Source organism: Lepus europaeus, chromosome 6 (genome assembly GCF_033115175.1).
Source record: "Lepus europaeus isolate LE1 chromosome 6, mLepTim1.pri, whole genome shotgun sequence".
NCBI classification, from domain to species: domain Eukaryota; kingdom Metazoa; phylum Chordata; class Mammalia; order Lagomorpha; family Leporidae; genus Lepus; species Lepus europaeus.
The window spans coordinates 64,877,783-64,889,850 of NC_084832.1; the positions used below are offsets into that span (position 1 = coordinate 64,877,783).

The 12,068-nt window shown below is 46.8% G+C and overlaps 1 pseudogene; it reads right to left on the reverse strand.

Annotated features, from left to right (window-relative positions):
* The window catches only part of LOC133762102 (guanylate cyclase soluble subunit beta-2-like), a 73,761-nt pseudogene that overhangs the window by 26,063 nt on the left and 35,630 nt on the right, over window positions 1-12,068 (reverse strand).

Consider the following 12,068-nt stretch of genomic DNA (forward strand, 5'->3'; position numbering starts at 1 on the left):
TTCAAAAGCTGCAACTCCTAAAACACTTCCAATTCACTTTTAGCTTTTCCTGTTTACCCCACTCCCACCCACGCCAAACCCCAGTCTAGTTCAGAGACCAAGGAGGACCCAGAATTGAGCACCTGCTTTGCCTGAGTGCACACACATTGGCTTTGTACACATCATGGACACTGGTTAATCTGTCAAACGTGGAGTACACTGAATTCAGCATGTTCAGTGCAGATAGGTTCCCAGGCAGCACAGATGTTCGTAAATGCCACCACATCGCTGAAAAGGATTGTGCAGCTTTTAAAGTCTCCTGGGACAGAAGGCAGGTATAAGTGATAGGCAAGGATATAAAACAATAATCCTATCTGGATTCGAGCACCCTCGGGGAATCAAGCCCGGCCGCACCATTCTCCAGCCACTCAGCGGACGTTTGTGAGAACACCTGCCGTGAGCGAGTCAGCGTGCTGGAAGAATCCTGCCACACAAAATCGGCAGACAGGGCGGCCGCACTGGAGAAGACCTAAAGGTAAGCAACTTGTCCTGGTAGGATGTGACACATGCCGTGGGTTGATGGAAATGGCCTGCAGCAAGTGGGCCCAGGCACGGCCTGAATCACAGGACACGGGACCACAGAGACAGTCACCTTGAGATGGGCGTTCCCCTGCCTTTGTATGGTGCAGCAGCTACCACGGCCTCGATGTGCCCTCCTTCCTCACTCACATTCCTGCTTCCACTCTGGCCTCCACTCACGCAGCCAGATGTCCCGTCCAGCCCCCCTCTCTGCTACCTCAAGTCTTCCATGGCTTCCATCACACTTAGAACAAAAGCCCCAAGTCCTTGCCATGGACCCCCTCTTCTGTCCCTGACTTTTCTCTGACCTCACGTCTTGATGTCATCTCTCTGGTTCACTCTACTGCAGCCACTCTGGCCTCTTTGGGGTTTCACCAGCATGTTAATGTCTCCTACCTCAGGGCCTTGGCACCTGCTGTCTCCTCTGCCTGATGCGCTCTCTCTACAAACATCACGGGACCCTGAACCTGTGTCTAGCTCTCTCTCTAAAATAACAGCCCCCAGAGTCTCTACCCTCTTGGCTTGATCACCTGCCCTGTGTCCTATAAGACTCGTGTGGCATAGTATTTTATATGGAATCATTTGTTAGTATTTTTGTTACTTGTTGATTGCTTATCTGGTACTCCTCCATTGGAGTGTGAGGCTCTGAGATGGGAGAGTGTTTGTATCACTGCTCGTATCCCTAGTGCTGAGAGCTGGGCCTGGCACACAGTAGATGCTCAATAAATATTTACCAAGAAGTGAATGAGTAACTCCTTGCCACAGTGGATGCCCCCTACAAGTATACCCCTGGTAATAATTTCCCTCCCTGTAACTTTCTCTTTCCTTCAGCTTCTGACCTACTGCTCTCTCTGCATGTTATTCCCACCTTTCTGATCTGCTGGCTTTTCATCTTTCACTGGATTTTCTTCCTTCTTCAATATTAGGTGTTCCTAAAGTTTCACATGCCATCCTCTTCCCTTATTGCTGTGAACTCCCAGAAGACCTCACCCCTGATTCTCAGGGGCTGTGATGAACCACCACCCACACTGCACTAGCTCTCAGACCTGCAACTCCACGCTCGGACACTCCCCTAAGCTCTCTGTATGACTCCTATCTCGCAGCTGCTCCTGCCAACTGGAGCATCCACAGACATCTCAAACTCAACGGCTCTAAACTGACCCAACCCCCTTCCCCGCAAGCCTGCTCTGCTTTCTGGTCCTGTCTGGGGATAAAGCACCCCATTCCCCCCTGCTGGGACCTCAGACTCCTCACGGAATCCCGTCTCCCACCTTCCCCAGAGCGTCGGTCATGAAATCCTGCTGACCCCTCTTCGTGCTGCCTTAGTTCAGGCCTTAACTATGAATCAGCTGGGCCCTGGTGAGCTGTCAGACTGTCTCCCTCCACTGCATTTATGCCATACAATAGCAGCCAAACTAACACACCATCTCCGTTGTAGGGAGAAACCTTCAGTGAATCCCCACTACCAACCGAATAGAAGATAATTAATTCCCTTTTCCACGATCTTCCAGATTCATCACCGCACAGCCCAAGCCTCATCCCACCTACCCAGCCTCCTCGGACACCACCTTTCCATTCCCGCTGTATTTCTGTTCCAGCAGCCTGACCTTTGCTCTTGCTATGCCGTGTTCCAGAAGGGCCTTCGCTTCTGCACTTGCCGAAATTTAGTCTCAAGGCCCCACCCCGGTGGTGCACACTTTTGTGAAGTGCCTCAGAGTCCCTTCCTGGCCCAGTCTCTTTGTCCTCAGGCACCAGTTTATTTTTAATCCCCTGTCAGCTGTGTTTCCATGGCCCTGTATGTGATGGAAAGGGTATGGCTTTGCAGTCACATAGACGTGACATGATTCACTTCCGAGTCACAAGCTGGGTGAACATCAGCTTCCTGGGTTGTCTTGTGTGGATGACTCCCACCCCCACATGGAAACACTGAGAAAACTGAATGAAAGAGCCTTTGCAAGCTGTCTGACCAGCGCCTGGCATGATACTTGCTCCTTCGTGCATGCATTTCCTTTCCTGTGATCGCGCTAACCTCTATTATCTTATTCTGTGTGTGAGGTATTTTCCAAAAGTTCATGGAAAATGCATGTTAAAGGAAAACTGCATGGATTTCAAAATGTTTTTTGCACCAAAATAAACTTTAGCTTTTTAATTCTGTTTTTCATAAACTTTTTTGAAGTGTCCTTTTTGCTTGTCAAACCCACAAGGCCATGAGCTGCTCAGGCTGTCCCAGGTCTAGTACAGCACCGTGATGACGAGCAGGTCCACCAGGCATGTCTATGAATGAACACACCCGTGACATGTCTATGAATGAACACACCCGTGACAAACAGAAAGTGAGTTCATGGTGAAACACAGCTGCCTTCCCCTAGAAATAGTTTGCTCTTCTAGAATGTTCATCACACACACTCTGTGATCTAGCTAACACATGGGTGTGTTATCTCCAGTTATAGTTAAGGACCCTATCGTCAACTGCATGAGAAGGCCAGACTCAGCCTCATGGTAAGTGCCTACTGCTTTTGTGTCTTTGCACCTGCTGTCTCCTGAATTCTTAGAGAACCTCATATATGTGTGTGTGGTCGAGAGGCAATTTTGTATGATGCATAGTTCATGCCTGTATTGTTTTAAGTATTCTCAATGTATCTTGAAGAAAGCCGAGGAGATACAGATTAAGTAACTGGCCCAAAATAGTGCACTGAGAAATAATAAAACCAGAATTCCAACCCAGATCTGCCTGCTCTCAAGCCTGGGCTCCTAGCCATGAAAGCACACAGCCCTCTGCTCCGAGGGTCTGGGGGAGGCCCTGACACCCTGACCTGCAGCCAACTGTCTGCCTGCCTGCAGCTGGCTGGCCACGTGTTCAGGCCGCATGGCATAAAGCAGGGTCTGTCTTCTTTTTGATGGCCAGGTGCTTGGAGAGGGCACGCAGCGCCTCCTTCTTCCACTCCAGCTGGTTGGACAGCTCCATCTCTGCCAGTTGCCGCTGGTGCAGGAGGACGAGGTCCCTGGTGGCATCATGGCGGGGGGGGGGGGGGGGCGATGTCAGATAGGTGCATCTTGCAGGCTGCAGTGCTTCAGAGAGCACAGGTCGAGCATGTACTAAAGGGACCCCACCCGGATCATCTGGCCTTCCCACCATGGAGAGAAATGCAACAGCATTACCAGCTGGGGACAAGACCAGCTCGCCGCAGAAGCAGCATCTCCCACGCTGTGCCTTCCTTTTCTGCCCACTTCGCAAGGGTTTTCTGTACTTCCTGTCTCCACTGAGTCACCGCCCCCCCCCCATGACAGCCCCCTCCAAAGTCGCTTTTCTGACTTTGAAGTGGCTCCCCTGCAAGGCTCTCAACTGTTTCTCCATCTTTCCAAACAGCCCTTCTGCTGTCTGAGGGTCTTATCCAGACCCTCCTTCCCAAAATACTGCTTCGCCCTGCTTTCGCTCTGAGACTTCCTCGAATTCATTAAATTTTTCTTTCAGTTATTTTTTTCCTCATTCCTTAAATGTTGGTATTCTCTAGGGTTCTGTCTTGGCATTCTTCTCTTTTATCATTGCACAATTGCCCCCTCCACCATGCAGACAATGAATTATAAAAAGGACGGTTATGATAGGGTTCTACTTAAATGAGATACCTAGAGTAGTCAAACTCATGGGACAGAAAGTAGATGGGAGTTAAGTCACCAGGGGCTGGAGGAGGGAGGCTTGGGAAAATGACTGTTTAATAGATATAGAGCTGCAGCTTTGCAGAATATGAAATCTTGCTTTCTGGACTTTTCAAAGATGAGTGTGTCTTTAAAACAGATATGCTGTAGCGAGAGTTTGATGCTGACAAACTGCTTGGGACATCTGCCTCCCATACCAGGGTATGTGAATTCGAGTCCTGCCTCTCCAATTCCAGCTCCCTGCCAACACGCACCCTGGGAGGTAGCAGGTGACGGCTCCAGTAGTAGGTCCCTGCCACCTCAGAATCTGCGCCACCCCGCAGCCTGCCTGGATTGAGTTCCTGGCTTCTGGCTTTGGTCTGGCCCAGCTCAGGCAATTGTGGCCATGTGGGGAGTGATTCAGTGGATGGGAAATCAGTTCTCTCTTTCTCTTTCAAGTAAAACAAATAAATACTCAAACTATGCAGAAAATTAAAAAAAAAATAGCATTGCAGCTGTGAAAAACAGTAGGGTGCTTCGTCAGTAAATTAAAAATAGAATTAATACACGATCCAGCTGTTCCACTTCTGGATCTATATTCAAAGAATTCAAAACATAATAGTATTATTCACAATAGCTACATGGTAGAAAACAATCCAATTGTCCATCAGTAGATAAATAGATCAATAAAGTGTGCTGTGTACATCCAATGGAATAAAAAGAAATTCTGAAACACAGGACAGCATGGAGGAATGTTGAAGGCGTGATGCTAAGTGAAAGACATCAGTCATAAATAGGTCAAAAAATGTGTGGTCCTTTTGATAGGAAGTACCCGGAGTCGTCAGATCATCAGGACAGAAAGTAGCATGTGGTTTCCAGGGGCTGGAGGAAGGTGGACTGGGGGAAGTTATTGTTTAATAGGCATGGAGTTACTGCTTTGCAAAAGATGGAAAATGAAGTCCGAGAACTGGATGGTGCTGATAGTTGTACAACTTATGAGTGTACTGACACTCGATGTACCATACACTCAAAAAGGGTTAATCAAAAATGGTGAATTGATGCTATGTAAATGTCACCACAATTACAACAAAAACAAAATACGTACCCTACTAACAGTAGATCATGTTATATAGCAAACATGTTGCTAGATAGAGGACAGACGCTAAAATAACACCAATAATACCTTGTGTGTTCTGAAAACATCAGCAAGAGAGAACAGAATTTTATAATCTATATAATTGCAGTGATATAATTACCCATAATCATATGATATATGCATACAGGGGTACTTCAGATTCACGGAAAATTGAATTAAAATGTAAGTTTATTCTGGTGCCAAAAAAAATCTTGAAATCCATGCATAATTTTTTATAATATGCATTTTCCATGAAGTTTTTGAATGCATGTGTGTGTTTCGTTGTTTATGTCTCAACCAGAAACGGCTGAGGAAATAAAACACGTTGTTTGCAAGCCAAGTGGAAATGTCGGGGAAAACAACCCACTTGTTCTTGTTGTGTCGGGGCCTCCCCTCCCTTTCTGATCAGTGAAGAGTTGGAGTGCGGGCTGCGCTTTCCATACTTCAGGCATCATTCCCTCTGTGCCTTCAAGACAAATCAACTGCTGATAAATTTGCGGGCGCTGAGGATGTTGAAGGTCACTGGAGGATGAATGATGGCGAAATTCTCATCTAACCGCACCTTCCGTACTTCTGAAGATTCCCCCCAGCTTGCTGGACCCTCAGCTACCCACAGAGGACTCATGATGTAAGACAGGGGGATAGCAAGCCGCCTCCACCCTAAACGTCCCCTCAGCAGCAACTTTATGGCCATGATTTGTCACTCCCTTGGGGGGAAAGAGGCCAGTAATGGAACAAATATGGAAGGGATAGGTAATTTTTTAAACAAATCAGTGGTTCATGTCTGAAAAAGCATGGAGTGGGTGTACTCAGAAGCGTATTTCTGACGAATAAGAAACAGGGCGAAGCTCTCGGGCTAATCGTTCTAACCTGGCTCGATGAGACAGCTCTGTCTGTCTGTCTGTCTGTCTCTCTCTCTCCCCAAATCTCAAAGACACTGGCAAATTCTAGCCCTGAACATGCCTTCCAGGTCATGAAGAGGGTGTGGGGGAAGATGCCTTTCACGGCCATCTCCAGGGAACGCAGAGAAGGAGGACGTGCAATGGAATCCGAAGCCAACACAGAGTCCAGGAACACTTAACTTCCCTGACCACAACGAGGGCTGTTAGGCTATGGAAACCCACCTCACCTTTGGAATAAGCATCATTACATTTTCTGCTATCCTATGCCTAAAACCTAAGTGAAAAAAATGTGTTTGGGGTTTATTATTAAAGTAGACCAGAACTTAAGATATCCTCAGCGGTGATAGTCTTGTGACATGGCCGGAAGGCAGGGTACCTGGTGTTACAAACCCCTTGCTGTTCCATGGGGCGCTTGTCTGCCTCAGTTAGACCATCATTGCTTTGCAGGCAGAGACTACCCTCAAATGATCACACTGCATGGAATCTGTGTCTGGCCGTGGACTGGCAGGGGTCGTTGGATTCAAATAAATAACAGAAAAAGTCACAGTGGCTGAAGCCATTTTTTTGTCGAATTGCCCTTTAAATCAGTTCATAATCAATTCACTGGGCATATGTAATATAGATGGATATCAATATCCATCAAAGTTAAATGCTCATGCTCACAACTCCCATGAAAGATGGCATGAGGTTGACACAGTCTGCAGCGGGCTTGAGACATTTGTGATGGCCCCATCGACGAGTGAGAGGTCACATTTGGAACTCCACCCAGCCATGGCTGTTGACTGTCCTATTGTCTCTTTGTGCAGTGCGTTTTAATATCATTTCCTTTTTCCTAATGTCAAACTTTGCCATTTACTCCCTGGTTCAACTCTCCCCTTCACACCTGTCAAGAACATCCTGGTTTCTGGAGGACACCACCATATAAAAACGAAGCCAGTGGTCCTGCTAGGTCAAGGTCTAGTCTTCCGGACCCCGGGAACTTCTCATTGACTTGAAAGTCCCCCACCAGCTTCCTTCCCTGGCTTCTCCCCAACTCCCAGCCCCAGTAGGAAAGGGCTGCTTACTGCTTCACCAAACACACATCCAGAGGCTCTCAGGATAAATGGGCTTGAAGGTGTTGGTGAGATGCCCTAGCCACGGAAAAAGAAAGTCCTAATAAGAGGGGGCTCCCGCCACCACCCCCGCACAGAGCAGTGAGCTTGGGACACGGATCTGAAGCGTTTCACAGGCAAGTGCAATGCCCACTCTCTCGCACAGGCCCCCTCAGCGTCTCCAGATGGCCTCAGCAATTCTTCTTCCAAATTAAAACAAACAGAAAACTTGCTACCAGGTTGAGAAGCCCTCCTGCCCCCTGCCAAGTTTCTGCCCAGCGCTGAAGAGATTCTGGGCCAATTGAGTACGTCTCCCCATGAAAACAGCGTCGGCATTGAGCGCGTGACAGGCAGACAATGAGCCGGCGGAGCAGAGCGTGTGCGCCGGGCCCCGCGTCAGGGACATTTGCCATGGAGCTTTTTAGACTGACAGTTTTGGGTGGCACGTGAAAATTTAACCAACAGTCCTACTTGGCAGGGGGTAGAGACTCAAAATGGAGCCTTTTTGATATGAAAATCGCCTAGACAAAGGATGTCAATGGCGTGTGTTTGACTCACTTGCCAAGGCTTGAAGGACTCAAAAGGCAGCTCTCTGAGCACACAGACCTTCCGAGATGCGTGTCATGCGGTGTCACGCGGCCAGCGGGCTCCCAGTGGTCTGGAGCCCTCATTCTGACCTTGTTCTGACTCAGGTACCACAAGCTGCTCGCTAGGCAAGCTCGGTGCCCACGAGGGCACAGCAGAGAGCTGACTGCCTTCGTTTGCTACCGGGAAGAGGGGAGATTTTTGTCCAAGTCTCACGGCTGCTGGAGGACAGAGCCAGGGGTCTGCTTTCTTGGCTCTTACCATTCACACTAGTGGATGACCATGATTTTATCCACTTATCTCCAGTCGAGAAACGCAGCCCAACTGAAAAAGCCTGAATCCAGAAGAAGAGCTCTGGAAAATGCATTGCTTCTGATACTATGTCATGACTCATTCGCCTTTTCTTCGGCAGGCACCAGTTGGGACTGAGCCCACTTCTCTCTCTCTAGTGGCTTTCCCTGATTACAGTGGAGGCCCTGTCTCCATGTTACCAGGCACAAACAAAAGGTGTCACGGAAGGCGTGTTGCAGTCTGAAGTTAAAAACCCGGTTGCCAAGTCCGTGTCCTGCAGAAACCAGCGATATCATCATGATCCAGGATTTTGTGTGTACTGGCTGCTCTCCTGAGAACCAAGCAATCATTCCCATCTAAGGGCTGAGGCTGGGACAAGGGCCCACTTACCTTTCCCAAACATAACCATACTTCTTACAGCCCCCCAGAGGGATTTCTTCACAGGACAAACAGAAACACTCGGGTACGAAAGCCTCCTCAAGGGCCTGCAGGTGGCAGGGGGAGAAGCACAGGTGCATGGCCATGTCGTGAGGACAGGCATGCACCACCTGCTGTGATGGAGCTCATTTTTAAGGTTAGTACTTATTTATTTAAGAGAGAGAGAGAGAGAGGACACATACACTTCCATCTGCTGGTTCATCTTCCAATTCCCAAATGCCCCCATGTCCAGGCTGGGCCAGGCTGAAGTAAGAAGCTACAAACTCAATCCAGGCATCCCATGTGGGTAGCAGAGACCCAAGTACCTCAGCCGTCACCTGCCACCTCCCAGGGTGTGCATTAGCAGGGAACTGGAATCCAGCGTGGGACTGGGACTCAAACCGGGGCACTCTAATGGGATGCAGGCATCCAAACTGGCTTCCTCACTGCTCGGCCCAACATCTGTCCCCGAATCCATCTTTAAATGAAGCACAATGGGAGGGCTTCCAAGATGCTGGAACTCTCCAGATTTATTTTATCGAACTAATTCTCATGCTGTTGCTCTATCAAAGGCTTCAAGAGCTTTTTAGAAAATCTCAAAAGGGGGTCTGGATGATATCTGGTAGGAAAATCATACATAAACATCTTCTCTTTCTGTGGTTGAAGATCCTACAGTGACCAGGCCCTGAGATGGGCCTTTACATGCTCTAAGATGGAAACACCCTGTGCTCCAGGAGTCAGGGGCCTGTCTGGATATTTGCACACTCTAGTGGACACAGAAAGCTGATCATCGGTGATACTAAACTGGCAGGGGTCACCCTACACGTTGCAGGGGAGGTGGCCCAGCATAGGATCTTGGGAGTTGACTCCCAGCAGCAAAGCCAGTAAAAGACCTGAAAAGTCAACACATTTTAGGGGGATTGCAAAATAAGTCACTGGATCCCAATTTCAAACCATTTATATAGGTAATTTTTATAGGAAAACAGTGTCCAGGCTAAGGTACATCCCAGAAGGTCTCCAGGGTATATCCAGTTAACCTGAACTTGGCAGTTCTTCACCAGGAATGACTGTATCTTCTACTCCCACCCTGGGGATACTTGGCAGTGCCAGGAGACATTTTTTCAATTGCCACAAGTAACGGATCAGAGTTCTATTGCCTCTAGTGGGTAGGGATGTAGTTAAACATCCTGACTGCAAGGGGAAGCCCACCACAACACGGAATTATCTGATCCTAAAGGCCAATAGTGCGGAGAAAATCCCATCTCAATTCCAGTATTAGAAGTTCCGGTTGATTCTGCTGTCTGCATAGATGACTCCAAGACTGGTAACTCTACTTAGGGGGAAGTGTGGCTCTCTGAAGTCATAGTGAACCCGGTACCTCTTGGTTTCTCTGGGTGTCCTGACCATCTTGTAACCTTTCTGACTCTGCCCTTCTCAACTGACTGTGAGTCTTCCGTAGAATTAGAAACACAACATGCTCCTTCTTCCCTGTGTTCTCCACTTCCTCACGTCAGCAGTATCCACTGTCATATCAAGTCCTTGGCCACAGCCTCAAGTATACCTGTAACAGAAGGACACCTAGTGGTGAGGGATGGTAGAAGGCAGTTGTGTCAGTAAAAACCATGAAATAATCAAGTTACACAACTTCTGATGAGTATTCCAGAGCCCAGCAAGCCCTGACCCTGTCTCAAAACAGGCAATATATGACAAATTAGCAACATAAAAATCTTCATAAATATATGTTACACAAGCCTGGATGCCATATATATCCTTGACACTCTAATTTCTAGTTCAGTGTCCATTCATTTGTTATCTTTTAGAAAGCTTTTATTTAATAAATATAAATTTCATAGGTACAGCTTTTGGAATATAGCAGTTCTTTCCCCCATACCTGCCCTCCCACCCCCACTCTCATCCCATCCCATTCTTCATTAAGATGCATTTTTAATTATCTTTATATACAGAAGATCAACTCTATGCTAAGTAAAGATTTCAACAGTTTGCACCCACACAGACACACAAAGTATAAAATACTATTTGGAGACAAGTTTTACCGTTAATTCTCATAGTACAACTCATTAAGGACAGAGGTCCCACATGGGGAGCAAGTGCACAGTGACTCCTGTTGTTGATTCAACCACTGACACTCTTCAGTGATCACCCGAGGCTCTTGTCATGAGCTGTCAAGGCTATGGAAGCCTTTTGAGTCCACAAACTCCAACATTATTTAGACAGGGCCATAAACAAAGTGGAAGTTCTCTCCTCCCTTCAGAAAAAGGTACCTCCTTCTTTGATGGCCCCTTCTTCCACTGGGATCTCATTCACAGAGATCTCTCATGTAGGCCATTCTTTGCCACAGTGTCTTGGCTTTCCATGCCCGAAATGCTCTCATCGGCTTTTTAGCCAGATTCAAATGCCTTAAGGGTTGATTTTGAGGCCAGAATGCTATTTAGGGCGTTGATCATTCTATGAGTCTGCTTTGTGGCCTGCTTCCCATGTTGGATCATTCTCTCCTTTTTAATTCTATCTATTGTTATTAGCAGACACTTGGTCTTATTTATGTGATCCCTTTGACACTTATTCCTATCTTTATGATCAGTTATGCACTTAAAATGATCACTTCAACTAGTATGATGGCATTAGTACCTGTCAACTTAATGGGATTTGGAGTCCCATGGCAAGTTTTTAGTCCTTAGGTGTAAGACCGTGGGAAAGTGTGCTGAACTGTACATCTCCTCCCTCTCTTATTCTCACTCTTATTTTTTACAGGGATCAATTTTCAATTGGATTTAAATACCTAAGAATAATTCTGTGTTAAGTGAAGAGTTCATTCATTTGTCATTTCGGGAAGGTATTTAATTCATCAAAAAACAAACTCTGGAGATAATATAAACACAATTCATTTGTAAAATCTGTAAAAGCATTAAGCATTGTTTTTTTTTTTAAAGTTCCTCCAGGAATGTATCCAAGAGTTGTAATATTAAATATGGGTAAAGCATGCATGAAGATGTTCATCACCGCATTGTTTAAATTGCAAAAGATTAGTAACAACTAAAAGTTCAACAAGAGGAGATTATTTAAGATAAAATATAATTGAGACATTTAAGAAGTAGTTTTAAAGACTATACAAACAGGGAAGCAGGGCCAGCACTGTGGCACAGCAGTTTAAGCTACCGCCTGCGAAACCAACATGCTGTATGAGCCCCAGTTCAAATCCTTGCTGTTCCACTTCAGCTCTATTTCCTTGCTAATGCACCTGGAAAAGCAGCAGATGCTCAAGTGCTTGGGCCCCTGAACCCATGAGGGAACCCAGATGGGGTCCCAGCTATTGAAGCTATTTGAAGAGTAAACCAGAGGATGGGAGATCTCTCCATCTCTCTAACTCTGCCTTTTAATTAAATAAATAAATCTTTTTTTTTTAAAATGGAAACATGCCTTTTCCACAATGTTAAACAC